Genomic DNA, 14,209 nt, shown 5'->3' on the forward strand with positions numbered 1-14,209 from the left:
AATATTTTTTACATTTTCTTGGCCCATGAGTACTTTTGACTCAATGATTTTGGCCCACATGTCAAAACGTCTGGACACCCCTCACTTAGGTAGATGAAAAGTCTTAATCTGAGAGCAAAGAAATTATTTAGTTTCTGGCAACTTTCATTTGAGTTTCTCCAAAAATGCTTACACCACTACACGCCCTCACACCTATCCACACACGCACATCTCCTGCGTGAAGGGAGGAAGCCCCAGAGCAAGCAGGTTAATATCAGGAGCACTTGACAACAATGGTGTGTTATGAGGTGCTGCAGTGGTAATAAGGTCTTTGTTGGGACTTTAAAGCACAGCCACATCACATCATTACTCATACTGGGCGACCAGTCGCTAGTAGGCATGGCAACCGGGACTTGGCTGAAACCAGAAGCAAGACCAGAATCTCAATGCAGACAGGGGAGCACTCACACAAACACACACAAGAATGTTCTGCTGGGAGGAAAAAGTTCAGAATCAGCCACACTGACCACAGACCAGAACTTTAAACATGGGAGAATTTATTAAGTGAAAATAACATGTATTTTGCAAATAAAACATCAGTTTGAAAGAGTTGCAGTTTAAATTTTACGACATTGGAATATTTTAAATGGTAGCATAAACTCAGACTTTGGCAGTAACAATCTACATTTACTCAATTACTCAATTACATTTGTGTAACATTTTGGAAAAAACATAATTTTGGGAGTTTTTTTTACTGTGCTGTACTTTTGACCTTTACTTGAGTAATTTTCCTATGAGGTATCGCTACTCTTACTTGAGTCAAATTACTGTATTCCCTACCCACTGTGAGGAACTTTTCTGAGTGAAAAACAAGCCTGTTTTAACCAAAAATTTACCAGACACAGACAAACACCAGCTTTTTGTTAAAGTTCACATAAATTATTTTCATTTTGGCCTTTAAAATACCACAAATTTATATTTGGTCCTTCTGATTATGTAACTTTTAAATATGTTTCTCCAAACTCAATATTTACAGAAACAAAACATTCATGCTGAAAACCATGATATAGTCATACATGCTAAATGTATGGCTAGCGCATTTAGCATGTATGGCTAAGTGCATGCTAACCATTTAGCATACACTTAGCTGAATGCACGAGTAACTTGAGTAGCCTTTTTATCAAATACATTTTCACTCTTACTTGGGTAATTTCTTGGATAACTATTGTTTACTTTTACTTGAGTAAAAGTATGTCGAAGTAGTGCTACTTTTACTTGAGTACAGTTTTCGGGTAGCCACTCTACCCGCCTCTGCTTCACTTCAGTTTGGATGAATCAGGCTGAAGGGACGGTCCAGTCGGACAGGAAATGGAATCAGCTATCCCACGCTGAGTGTGTGAATAGATAGATTAGGAGTGGACAGTGCGGAGCGCAGAGCAGAGGTATGCAGCGGTGTGAGCGCTTCCTCCTGCGGGTTGCCGGGAGTGTTGGGTCAGTGCGGAGCGGTCAGCAGCTGCTGCCTGGCCTAGGTCCCACAGTTCCCAGGCTGGGGGGATTGACAGGCCAGTAATAAAATCAGGCGCCCTGGTTGGGCTGTGTGCAGCCCATTGTTCCCCCAGCAAGGCCCACGGCTGCTGTTTACTTTCTCCCATATGCATTATTCAACGGCACAGGAGCTCCCGGAGAAAGGGGCCCTATTCAGGGATCCTCTTGCCCTTGTTTTGTTTTGCTAATTTTCAATTAAAATAAACCATCTCTTGCCAGTGCCATGGCTGAGTGGGGAAACAGAGTGGGACACTGTCCCTGCCATTTGGGCCGTCTGAGAAGATTAGACAGAACGTGCAAGCGGAAATAAAGTGGAATGTATCATTTATTTTGTCAGCGATATGTTTGCTATGGAAGGATTTAAATAGAGACAATGAATAAGGTTGCTGTTAGAGATTACAGCGTGTGCTTTCCCCTTATGTCGTTTTTTTATAACTTGCTGTCTGGTGTGACCTAATTTTCTGTGAAAGACAAACAAAACACAAACATTTTGATTTTCAAACAGTAAACTAGTGGACACGTCTGTGGGTTGAAGCAGGTGATAAATCTCATCGTTGAGGTGGCAACAGGAGGATTCCCATATGGTAAGAGAAAGTCTGAACTGATCACAAAGACAATGACTCTTCAATAATGACTCCCAGAGGTCATTAAATGAAGCCGGCCAGGGCAAGCTGGACTAATCAATAAGTCCAATGATAGCTCTCTCTTTAGCTGGCTTATTATTCTCACAGGAGGGGGCAGAGCCATCGTCGCGGAGAGCGGGGACAGATGCAGGGACAGTGGGGAGTTAAAGATTCACCACACATCTGTCACTTCATCCAGAGCGGCGGCTCAAAGGCGGCCTGCCTGCCTCATGCCAAGCCTACCTGTGGCTTAGGTCTGCCATATGTCTTCTCTGAGCTCTCTGCTGGCCTCAAATCCCCAAAGGTCCCACTAATATTTTGCCTTTACAGCATAAATAGTTTTCTAAATCTCCAACCATGCACTAAAACACAAACACCTGCCACAGTTTTCTGCAAAAGCATTCACAAATTCACTTTTTTTCATAATTTGCAACCGAAAACTTCAGTATTTATTTTGAGGGTTTTATGCAATAGACCGACATAAACTAGTCCAAGATATTGATATGTGGTTTTCTAATTTATTACATAAAAATCTGAACAATGTAAATAATTAATAATTGCTCCAAAGCCAGCTTAGTTTCCTCAGATAGAAGACTTTGACACAATAAACTGCACCTGACTGCTTTGTAAAGTAAACATTGAATCTTTCTTGACTGGATTGAACTGACTGTAAAATTCTGTACAGCTGGTAGAAACGGGACTGTCACTTCCAGATTTTCACATCTACACAATGAAATGTTTGCCTATGTTTTTATTTAAAAAAAGCTAACAATTTGAGTTTGGATTCAGAGCGTTTGTGGAGATTTATTTTCAAGACTTGTCTGTGATTTTTAAATAGATTATGTGGTTAGACTCTACGTTTTGCTGATGCAGATGTTATTCTATAGGATGCTTCCTTTATTTAGTGCCATTCAAGAGAGATACATAATTGAAATGTTAAGTTTGAATGGCAGGCAAGACACAGAATTTCTTAATTTTAATTTGTATGCCAACAAAGGAATTGCATAACACCCTTTTATGTTTATAGATCCCTGTTCCTGTGAAAATCAGACTAATTTGTTTGTGTCATTAAGATATTGGATGCTTATTTTATTGCTGAGTAGGTCACACAGACAATTATTCTTGTGTATTTAATGAAATAGTATATTTTTATGGCCCTGAATACTTGGATAATTGGATGATTTTGATCTTTGGGGCGCAGAGTTTAACCCCCACTGATCAGAATCTCTCTTTGGCATCTTGGATGTATGTTTGGAGTGGTGGTCCTGCATGTAACCCTCCACCTAGTCTCAGTTTTTGCAGACTGTTAACATGTCTTCTAGCTAGGTTTCAATGCCAACAATTATGCTCAGCTTCTCTGTCTCTGCAACAGACACGCATCCCCACATTATGATGATGACTCACAGCGTTTTTGAGGTTAGTGACAAAGTAGAATCAGATCCAAATGGAGACTCCAGACTAAATGAAAACAGGTGAGGCAATATGAGGGCAGGTAATCCGCATGGCAGAAAAGGGATCGGGTGAGGACCTAAGAGAACATTGATGCGTTTCCATTACAAATGTGTGCAAACCTTTGTCTGCGTTCTGCTAAAACACAATTTTGCAGTTGCAGTGTTTTTGGTAAATAAGAAATTATCTTAAAATCACATGTGGATAAGTTGTTCATGCAATAAGTCACAAAACATCATGACAGGAACAGATGAAGACAATGGCATTAGATATATCCATAATTCAGCCATGTGCTCAGCTCATTATCAATCAGCCATCAGAGGAGATGTCAGCGTCTTATTCAGGTGTTGGAACAACAAGCCCTTGTTCTTAGGAGCGGCTATGTATGCAAGCATTTTGGGAAAATTGTAGTTGTCAATTTTACAGAAGAACTAAGGATTCAACGCATTCGAATGACAGACACTATTTTATAAGTTGAGCGATGCTGTGAGATCTCAGGTGGAGCCAGCTGCACATTGTGTGAAAAAAAACACATCCTTCTGATACTTTTTGTCATCTTCTTTGTCGGTTTCGACAGTAGTAACATCCGGCTGTTGATCATGTGACTCCTGTGATGTGACAAAAATGTTTCCATTGCAGTTTTGCGAAACACATTTATTTTTGATACGGTTGAAAAAGCATCTCCTCCGAGTGCAAAAACTTTCTATTGAAAATATTAACTTTTTTCTAAATTGACATATTTCCATTAAGAAAATTTCATATTTATTTGGTTAATGGAAACACAGGACACAAGAAGAGCCACTGAAATAAAGACTAAAGACTAACACTAAAATAAAAATTCAAATCAATACACAACAAACAGAAAACAAGAAAAAAATGCAGGCTTCAAAATAAAAGTCTGCAATAGAAAAAAATATTTTCCTTCCACTTTCCAACTTTGTGCTTCCTTGTGTTGGCCTGGACACAAGATTTCAATCAAATATATTCTTTGAGGTCGCAATGTGATCAAATGTAAAATACTGCAGGGGTATAAGGACGTCAGTAAGCCAGTAACAAATCTTTCTATTTAAAATTCAATTCAGTACATACAAATCTGAAAAGCAGATCCAAGGGTCAGCTCCCTCATACTCACTTCTGTTTCCAATTAAATGTTGATAAATACCCAGTTAACAGCATTCTGTCACAGCCTGCTTTAGATATCGCAGAAGCCACGTTTGGTTGAACTAAACAGTGCATATGGTACATGTACTGTCATATTCAACACCATCAGCTGATGATTTGTTTCAGTCTATAATAAAGAGAAATAATTTCTCTTTGGCTTGCCATCTTAGCCCATTAGTGCCTGGTGAGTGGGGATGTGAATGTGGAGGGCCTCTTGGCATGGCTGGACTCACTATATTCCCCTGCTGGGTGCAGGTGAGCACTCAATGCAGTCCTCAGCACCTGCCCTCTTTGTTCCCCTTGTTGATGGCTTTACGGCGTGAAGGGGATCCGTCTGCCTGGCTCTCGTAAAGGCAGCAGCGCGAGGCCCAGTGAAAGCCATGCTGCTGCCATGGCATTGAGTGGGGGCTGCCTGGGACCCCACCAGTTCACTTCCTATGAAGAATTGAACAAACATTACAAAAAAATGCAGATACACAGATTTACACTTTGACATATGGACAAATGCAGGTTAAAAACCATACATAACAGATAACTGACTTTGAAAAATGTAATGAATGTAGACTTTTAAGATATTTCCCAATAGAAGCAGGTGAGTAGAAGCAGCATTCAGCTTCTATGCACCACAAATGAGGAACAAACTTCCTGATTTGTAAGTTTGTTCCCATTGTAAACCAGACAATTTTCTTTAAATCTAGACTAAAAACCCACCTGTTTAGAGTTACTTTAATACTATAATAAATTAAAAGACAGGAATAAGCTGTGCTACTCGTCAAGCACTAGAGCATTTTAAAAAAGTCAAATGATCTTCAACTTCAGTTTGTGTTTTGTGCAGAGAAAAAAAAGAAGAAAATCATTAAAGTGGCTCTTAAATGAAACCACTATTTTGTATTAATTGAGACAGATGAGACTGATAAATCATTTAAAAACTGTACAGTGAAATTTATCCTTGATTTTATGCATCTGTAGCAGCTACAGATACTGTAAAGTCAGCAGCAGCCCTGCTGAATTTCTGTGTCTAGTAATTATGTTTATTTTATATGATAATCAACTGGACTCAGCAGGGTAGGTGGTTAAATGTTCTGACTGGTCTGTGTTTGAATTGTCAGGATTTATTAACATTTATTAGCTTTACTACTGGAGGAGTACCTAACTGAGAAACAGGCCTACTCATGGAGCCGCCTGCTGCTGCATGTTTCCAAGACTCAATCGATACCAGAAAATGACGATGGATCGGCTCAAATTAGGATCTTTTAAAGACTGATTGTTGAAAAGCGTTTCAGCAGTTAATAAATATTTTTGAGAAGTCTTCCTACTTTTTCTTGTGTTGAGTTATCACAGAAGAATATGTTGAAAAGGTTTCAGTTTTTGGACCTACCTCCTGTTATAACAGGCTAGTGAAGACATGATAATCAGGCTTGGTCCATCGGACTGATCAATCAAAGAACCTTTCAACCATGTAGACAAGACGTCTTTCTTTGGACGTCTTCTCTTATTACCTTTCAACCCCAATCTCAGTACATCGAACAACAACAAACAATTTTATTTATTTTGGAAACTATACCACAACAAACATCAATAACAGAAGAATTCCTTTATATCTTTGGCCAAAACACACACAGCACCATATTTGGCATTCCCCAACATATAAATCTTACGTTCAACGCAGATTTTTTGCACATTTTCCATATCTGGTCTTCAACTTGTGGCCTCAAGCATCTTTAAATTAGGCCTTTCCTTGTTTGACTGCCAGTGTAAGACTACTGTTAAGATGTATACTCCAACCAGAAAGTCTCTGTGCTATCAGAAATTATATCTTTTAAACCCAAAATGATCATGCTGCTTATCCTGGAGACACACAGGACAATCAACCATAAACATGAACACAAACCTAAGATTAATGGTACAGTAACGAATTAGCATGTTTGGACTCAAACAGTCATGTTTGGACTGCGGGAGGAAGCTGGAGTACCAGGTGAGAACCCAAGGATGCACAGAGAGAGAACATGCAAACTCCAATCAGAAAGCGTCCAGAACTGGATTCAAATTGTTTTTTGCTACAACGCAATAAAGCTACCAACTGTGGCAGTCTTCCAAATTAAAATTTGCCCGTAATATTTTTCAGCCAACAGTGTGTAGAAATCAAGTAAATGTTTTTCAAAGCCTAGACCTAACTAGACAAATTAGGTGGATAAAATAAAGCAGTGATAACAGTTTTGAAAGGAAACTCTAATTACTATTTCTTTTGTTGCCTGCTCTTTAAATTTTCTTGCTGGAACATTTGTGTGTGATTACTTTGAGCCCTGAATTACTCAGAATTTTTTCTTTTTTGCAGATGCTCAAAATCCAGTTGAAAAATTCATAAAAACACTTTATGATAACATGTAACCAATTATGATTAGTTCACAGTTTTGCATTAAAGCCTTTACAAATACTGAGCGCCAAATCGGATAAAGTGGGTCAATGCATAGTGGAGGTCAATGATCGCACTGAAATAAGCCTGACATTAATGTTTAATTTATATGATTTTCCAGGATATGAAATCTTACTGATAAGCTAAAGCAAATTAAGTGGCTGAAAGGAGGGTCATGAGCAGCTTGGTATTTAAGATCCAGCCTTTGAGTGGGAGCATCTTAGAAACCAATTACCAGACAAGAAATAGATCATTATTTTTTCTTAGAGGGTTGTGGGGTGTGTGGGGTGGGGGCAAAGGTGGTTGCTAAAAGGAAAGGAGGGCTTTCTAGATTGAGGAGAGAAACCACAATAAAGACATAATCATCTACCCTCAACTTTTCCTATCCAACTTTCAGATTTTAATTTGCCGTCTGTGAAGTGGTACCTAATTTACTTTCGCCTCATCCCTTCAATGCACCATTGTTGCCGGCGCTGAGATTCAGAGCTTCCTCTCTTAGCTCACCTCAGCGTGAAATTGGTTTAATGAAGCTGAAAGGTATGGAGCTCTCACAACACTGTGGATTCCTGTGACACTGCTTGATCCACCCACCCCTCCTCTCCACGCCAGCCCCAGCTTCAACGTGGCTCTCCGCGCACTCGCTCATATTATGCTGCGATTCATAACACAGCCACAAAAGATCCCTATCTCGCGCATTACATCAGAGCATATTTCTGTCCCTCCGAGACTCCAGAAACTCTGGCAAATACTGATACGGAAAAAAACAGTGGCTTATGAGGCGTGTTTCAGGCACTTCTTGCATTCGAAATGAATCTTTCATGTGGAATAGTTTGTGTGTGTGTGTGTGTTAAAGTGAAAGAGAAAGAATAACTGAAATAAGACGCCAACAAATCAGAGAAACCAGAGATATTCGGCAGAATATAATCAGAGAGTAACCTCACCTGTTTTTCCCACCTCTTCCAATCTGACCCTGTGAAAGGTGCTCTCGTGTTACCTGTCATCCTGGGTGTGTCTTCTAATGGGAATGGGAAGGAAGTCCTGTGGGATTATGGTGTGTGTTAGTTACATTAATATGATCCCCTCAACTCATCTCGCTTACTTCTACTCGCCCTCCTTTAGGACAATTGAATGGAAATGCATCCGTAACCGAATATTCCAGCTTCTACCTCTTCTTTCTGAACTGAGACCCAGTTTGGAGCTGATTTCTACCCAAAAAAATGCATAAAGAGGGGGAGGGAGGGGAGGTCACATTCAAGTTTAAAGGGCATGAGGTAGATAGGATTTTAAAAGTGAACGTCAATGTAAGAGAAGGGGAAGGACAGAGCTCTCCAGTTACAAATGTGAGTTTTTCACATTTTGTCATGGTACAATCACAAACAGACTAACACAAAGTAGAACTTAATTATGAAGTGGAAGGAAAAAGATTCATCTCTCAGCCTTTATAAGAGACAAAAAGAAACGGAGATGTTTTGTTTGCAGTCTGATGCAAATCCCATGGAGGAGTAAAAACTAAGTGGAAGAAAGTTACCTGGCCAGAAGAGACAGAACTCTAACTGCATGCATCATTCCCACAGTGAAACATGGTGGTGGCAGCATCATACAGCAGGGAAAGTGGATCAGAATTAGTTGGGGCTAAATTTAGCTCAATTCTGGAAAAAAACCTGTTTCAGGTGACAAAAGACGAAACTATAGAGCAGAGTATTATATCAGAACAACAACCTGAAACAAACAGCCGGGGCTGCAATGTCACGCAAAATTTATTTATATGGTCCAGTCAAAGTTCAGGCCTAAATCTAGTAAAGAATCTGTAGCAAGATCAAACAGCTCATCAACTAATAAGATCCATCATCTAATCACCCATCAACTAATTCATATTTCCCAAAGAAAAATTAGCAAAAATGTCTCTGGATGTGTAAAACTGGTTTGGACAAAAAAAAAGTGAAACTGTAATTTAAGAAAAACATTTTATTGCTTCACAGCAATTGAAAACAAACACAAACCCCACTTATTATTGCTTGGAAAGATATTTGCAAAATACTTTTACTTATTCTTCCACTTTACAATTATCTGCCCCTGTGTGTGGATAAGGTAACAATGAGAAAGCATTCAGGGAGTATGGATACTTAAGGGAGGTGCAGTATTTTCTTGCAGAACAGGTTCAGCAGTTTTTAATTCTGTCCTACAAAAATAAACTACACTGGCTCTGAAATATTTTTAGAGGTTCTAATCATCTCCATGTTATCAAAGAGGAAATGAGTAAAATACCTTCCCAATATGATTGCTCCAGAATTTAGTACAAACATTTTCTTAACATGATAAAAAAGGAATTTCATTTCCTCAGCAGAACAACTGAAACCTGGGAATATATGTCCTCAACTGCAGTTTATGTCATTCATTTTGAGTGCAAATTGCACTGAAAGTAAGTTGGGATGATGAAATGCTCACTTTTAATAAATAACTGAACAGTTCATTTAATTTATTTATTTTTTTAAAAACAATTGAGACTGACTGTTTTACACATATCTAAATCTGCTTACAAACCAATTTTACATCTCATTTAATTGCATAACAATCTTAATATCTGAAATTATGCAAAACAAAGAAATCACCTAAATTGATTGAAAAATGCAGAGCAACACTTTTATAAGCAGCATTACACAAGTAATGTTAACATGTATAAAACATGTGTAACGTATGCTAACATTACACATATGTAACATTACACATGTTTAACATGCGTAATGTTGCATATGTGCATTACACATGTGCATTACATCTCCTTTCCTTACAAAGCGTTGAAAAGAAAGAAAGAGGATGAGCAGATTTAAAGACTTTAAGGAAAGGAGGACAGGGACAGATCTGCCACACAAAGGTCCCTTTACACTGTAATGACACGGCCATTAGGCTGAACTTTGGCCGGCGTATGTCAAAAAGAATGAGCACTTTCGCGTCTGTGGCACTCAGGCCAGCGGCACGCACTGCTCTGCTGTTTGTCTTTCAAATGCCATTGTGGGTGAAGCCTCTAGTGTACGCACAATGTGCCTGTTACAACTTTTCGTTCACCGTGAGATTCTGAAACCCACAAAGGAACGCCAAATTATCATCCTGCGATTTTGTGCAATTTTGAATGAGCAACCGTCATCTAGTCAGAGTTGGCAAATGATTTCTTCTGGACTCGTTCTTGTTTCCTGTGATTTCAGTGCCGGAAAGGCCCATTTAGAAACAACATGAAGGTGGTTATGCATAACAGCAGCCAAGTGAGAGATCTCTGCTCAGCTGTTGTGCTTTTTTTTTCTTTGTTCTGGAGTAAAATATCTGATCTGCAGGGGATTCAGATGAGAAAATGACAGCCACAGGGGTGCTATCTTTTACAGGTAATTACTCAATTATATGTAAACACTGTTGCAGGAGAAACAGTACAGAGGAGTGGGTCACACACACTGCTGAATGATCCACAAGAATCTGGACTCTCAAAGAAAAGAGGCATTTGAAAGTGGAAAAACTAAGATAAATAGAAAATTAAATAATGCACATCCTGTTATTTTTGAAAATGAAAGTACAAATTAATATTATTAAATCAAATCCGATCCCCTAACCTCACTATTTTTTTATGACAAACTGAGCACAGCCTCTTTAACCCACTCACATTAACAGTGACAGTACTGCTGTGCAACCACTAGTGGGCGCTATCAAACTGAAAGGGACCAAAGGATTCCCCTGCAGGCTCCAATCTGAAGGGGGAAAAAGTCTTGTTTGAACAGTGTTGGGAACCAACAGTGATTTTATAGGTTTGTTTAAAGACACAGGTTAAGCCTTTGGACAGCCAGGTAGTTAAACAGATGACTGTAAAGAGGCTGGGTGTTAGGTTACATTGATGCAGGCTAAAAGGATGAGTCTGTAAACATTTAGGCAGGCCTGACAGAGCAGATGAGATATAACACGTGTCCCGAAATACTGAGCTGTCACCCAACTGACTCAGGGAAGAAGAGGAGACAGATTAGAGGTTTTTAACCCCTCTGGTTTGAATTCTTTCTATTTTAGGTTTCTTCCTGCTTCTGCTGCCTCCTACCTGCAGCACGAAACCACACACTTAAACTCACACATAATCTGGGATGAAAGCTACATATGGTGAAGCACGCTCGTGGTCAGCGGCTCTCCCTGTGGTCCTGCTCTGACCACAGTTACACACACACCAAGTAAAACCCTTCTTCCCCACCGGAGCGGCCCCGCAGGTCTTCCAACCATCGCTTGAGACAACCTGCCATGAGGAATTAGAGGGAAGGAAGGAGGTTTCCTGAAGATTTACAGGCTTTAAGTTCCCGATACCGTCACCCTGAAAGAGCGGCAGGCCCTGCGGCTGTTAGTAACAACAGCAGCCGCCTCCAACCGAGATAACAACACAACGCCTCCCAACCGATGGAATACCTTTTAGAGTTTTTCACACCTGATAGTCTGGTAGACGCAATCCGTTTGCAACATTTGTTACAATTTCAGCTGATGCGGTTTGGTTTCACGCTGCACTGTGTCAAACAAACCAAACCCTAAGAAAAACGTGTTCCCTCCATCGCCTGTGGTGGTGCTGCTCCAAGAACCACTGAGGGAAAAAAACTTAAAAACCTCTAAAGAAGACATGAGAGCTTCTTGCCTCGTCATAAAATGTAAACAAAGATGGAGTAGCACCAGACTTTACTGGTTGTAGGAGTTCTTATTTAAGCCTTATATCCCGTTAGCTCTAGGTTCTTGCGTTTGTTTTGGTTGTATTTACCCAGAATGCCCGGAGCTGGAGTTTGGTTCCTGCTTTTGGTGCGGTCTCCAGTCCACTTGCATCCACATATTTACTTGAACTCTACCAGAGTTCACTTCAATCAAAACGAGAACAAGGTTTTTAGGTGGGCCAGAGTTAAAATCAGATTTCGATTGCACATTCACACCTTCCCAAACTAACCAGACTTTCTGGACAAACGGATAAGAACTTAAGCTGGGCTGTTGTGGATATGAAGAGCAAAAATCCAGCTTACAATCAAATGTTTTTTTTCAGTTTGTCATAGCCTTTCAGTTACTTCTATTTTTTCGGTCGACAGTCATTGTGTAACCTAACACGCCACTTAAAGGGGTGACCTTCTCCGACCTAATATACTTGTGTGCTGTAAAATGAATGTTGTCTGTACATTCCTTTCTAAACATTTGTCTGAATGTTCTTTGCATAGATTATGTACACACTGCTTGAAAATGACTTGAATGCTGCTTTGCTTTTGTATTCAGAAATTTCAAGTTTCAAACTGGAGAAAAACAATCGTAGACCAACTGAAGTTACAATTCCAATATGGGAAGTTAAAGACTCTCCTGCAACTTCGGTTCGGTATCCAATGTGCATTAAAACACCAAAATATTCTCTTATAATAAAGCAGCGGCCCACTATGTTCTTTAGCTGTCTGAGTTCATAGTGTGGAGAAATACCTTGCTATTGGCTGGTATCACTAACAGCCAATAGTGATACCAGCTTACAATCAAATGTTGATTTTCAGAAGAGCATCTGGTCACTTTCAACAAGAGCCAGAAAATCCTGTTGTCCTTATGTTAATAATACAAATCCCCTCCACAAATTAACTGTGAAGAGCCACACTTTCGGGTTCAAGGTGTAACCACTCCTGAACCCGGTCTGACCTGATGAATCGAGAACTCTCTCGAACACAACCTGTCTGACAACTTGAAGTAGTAGAGAGTTTCAAGGTTAAAACACAAAGGCCCATTTCATATTTGCCGATAAACATCTTGAAGATCTCTTGAGAAAGACTTTTGGGGAACTATTCTGTGACCTAATTACAAGGTTGGACCCTGCTACATTGAAGTTAACAAAGTATTTCCGAAAGCTACACACCACAGTGAAACATGGTGGTTGTTGTATGATGGTCTGGGGTTAAGTTGCTTCTTTGGTACCTGGATGACTTGTAAGTAGGAAAGGAACCAACAGAGTTAGACCATTAGTTTGTGATGTGGACCTCAAGCGCTCTTGGGTTATTCAACAAGACAACAATCTGAGACACGCCAAGTCGACCTCTGAGTCATTAAAAAAATAAAAATACAAGATTTGAAGAGGCCTATTCAAAGCCAAGATATAAATCTGATGGAAATTTCCAAGATTTGATGTTACAAAATTTCATTCGAAAGCCCTTCACAGTAAATAAAAATAATTATTGCCAGTTTTTGGCAAACACCTGAAAACAGTTGTTGCTGCCGAGAGTAGAAAGGCTATTTATTAGCTTCAGGTGGCAGTTCATGTGGTTGGGATAAATTCATAATTTAAAAAAGGTTTTAGTATTTACTCAAGTAATCTTTGAACATGTAAGTGTGACAAAGAAAAGTCAAAACAGGAAAAATCTGTGAGGGGCCAATACTCAATTTGTTGGTATTGACCATAATATTGTGATACCTGACAGGAGAAGTGAATAGCAGATTATATCTTTACCTGTTAGAAGGTGGAAAATTGGTAGCTAGTTACTAAGCAGTCCTCAAAGTTGATGGAAGGGAAAACTGGTTAAAGATATTTGTTTTAGCCTCTGTGAATGTTTCTATGTAACATAATTCCAAATTGTTCTTGAAAATTTGCCTATTTGTGGATTTTTTTCTAAAATATTTGAAAGAAAATGCAGCTTGGGAAGCTGAAATGCCTAGGAGCAATGGTACTTGACAAGCTACATGACGTTTGCATGATTGGCTGCACCCTCCAGTGCAGAGGTAAGGAACACTAATACAAGCTTGTGCGTTTTCCACAGTGTATTGCAGTATATTTGGGGTTTGAACTATTAAAACAGGCAGTTACAAGCATTTTTATCGGAGTCTTAGGTGTTTGTGGATGTCAACTATTTATGGGCAACTGTGGTCCCTTACCCCCCGCGAATACCAGGAATCCACCGTACCCTATAAAAGTGAAAGAAATTGTAGTGAACTGTTGACAGGGTCACTGGCAGTCTTCTTTGTTTTCTGAAAGCACCAAAAAGGACATCAGACTATCAGAACCGGACCATGGAGAAATCTGCAG

At 39.6% G+C, this 14,209-nt stretch overlaps 1 long non-coding RNA gene across 2 annotated transcripts in view; it reads right to left on the reverse strand.

Annotated features, from left to right (window-relative positions):
• Positions 1-4,260: 4,260 nt before the first annotated feature.
• LOC122837355 overlaps positions 4,261-14,209 on the reverse strand; it is a 60,762-nt gene continuing 50,813 nt past the window's right edge. For both annotated transcript variants that reach the window (XR_006371761.1, XR_006371762.1), the window contains exon 5: positions 4,261-5,192. This is a non-coding gene — a long non-coding RNA (uncharacterized LOC122837355). The remainder of the gene's footprint in view (positions 5,193-14,209) is intronic.

The sequence above is a fragment of the Gambusia affinis genome, linkage group LG09, assembly GCF_019740435.1.
Source record: "Gambusia affinis linkage group LG09, SWU_Gaff_1.0, whole genome shotgun sequence".
Classification (NCBI taxonomy): Eukaryota; Metazoa; Chordata; class Actinopteri; order Cyprinodontiformes; family Poeciliidae; genus Gambusia; species Gambusia affinis.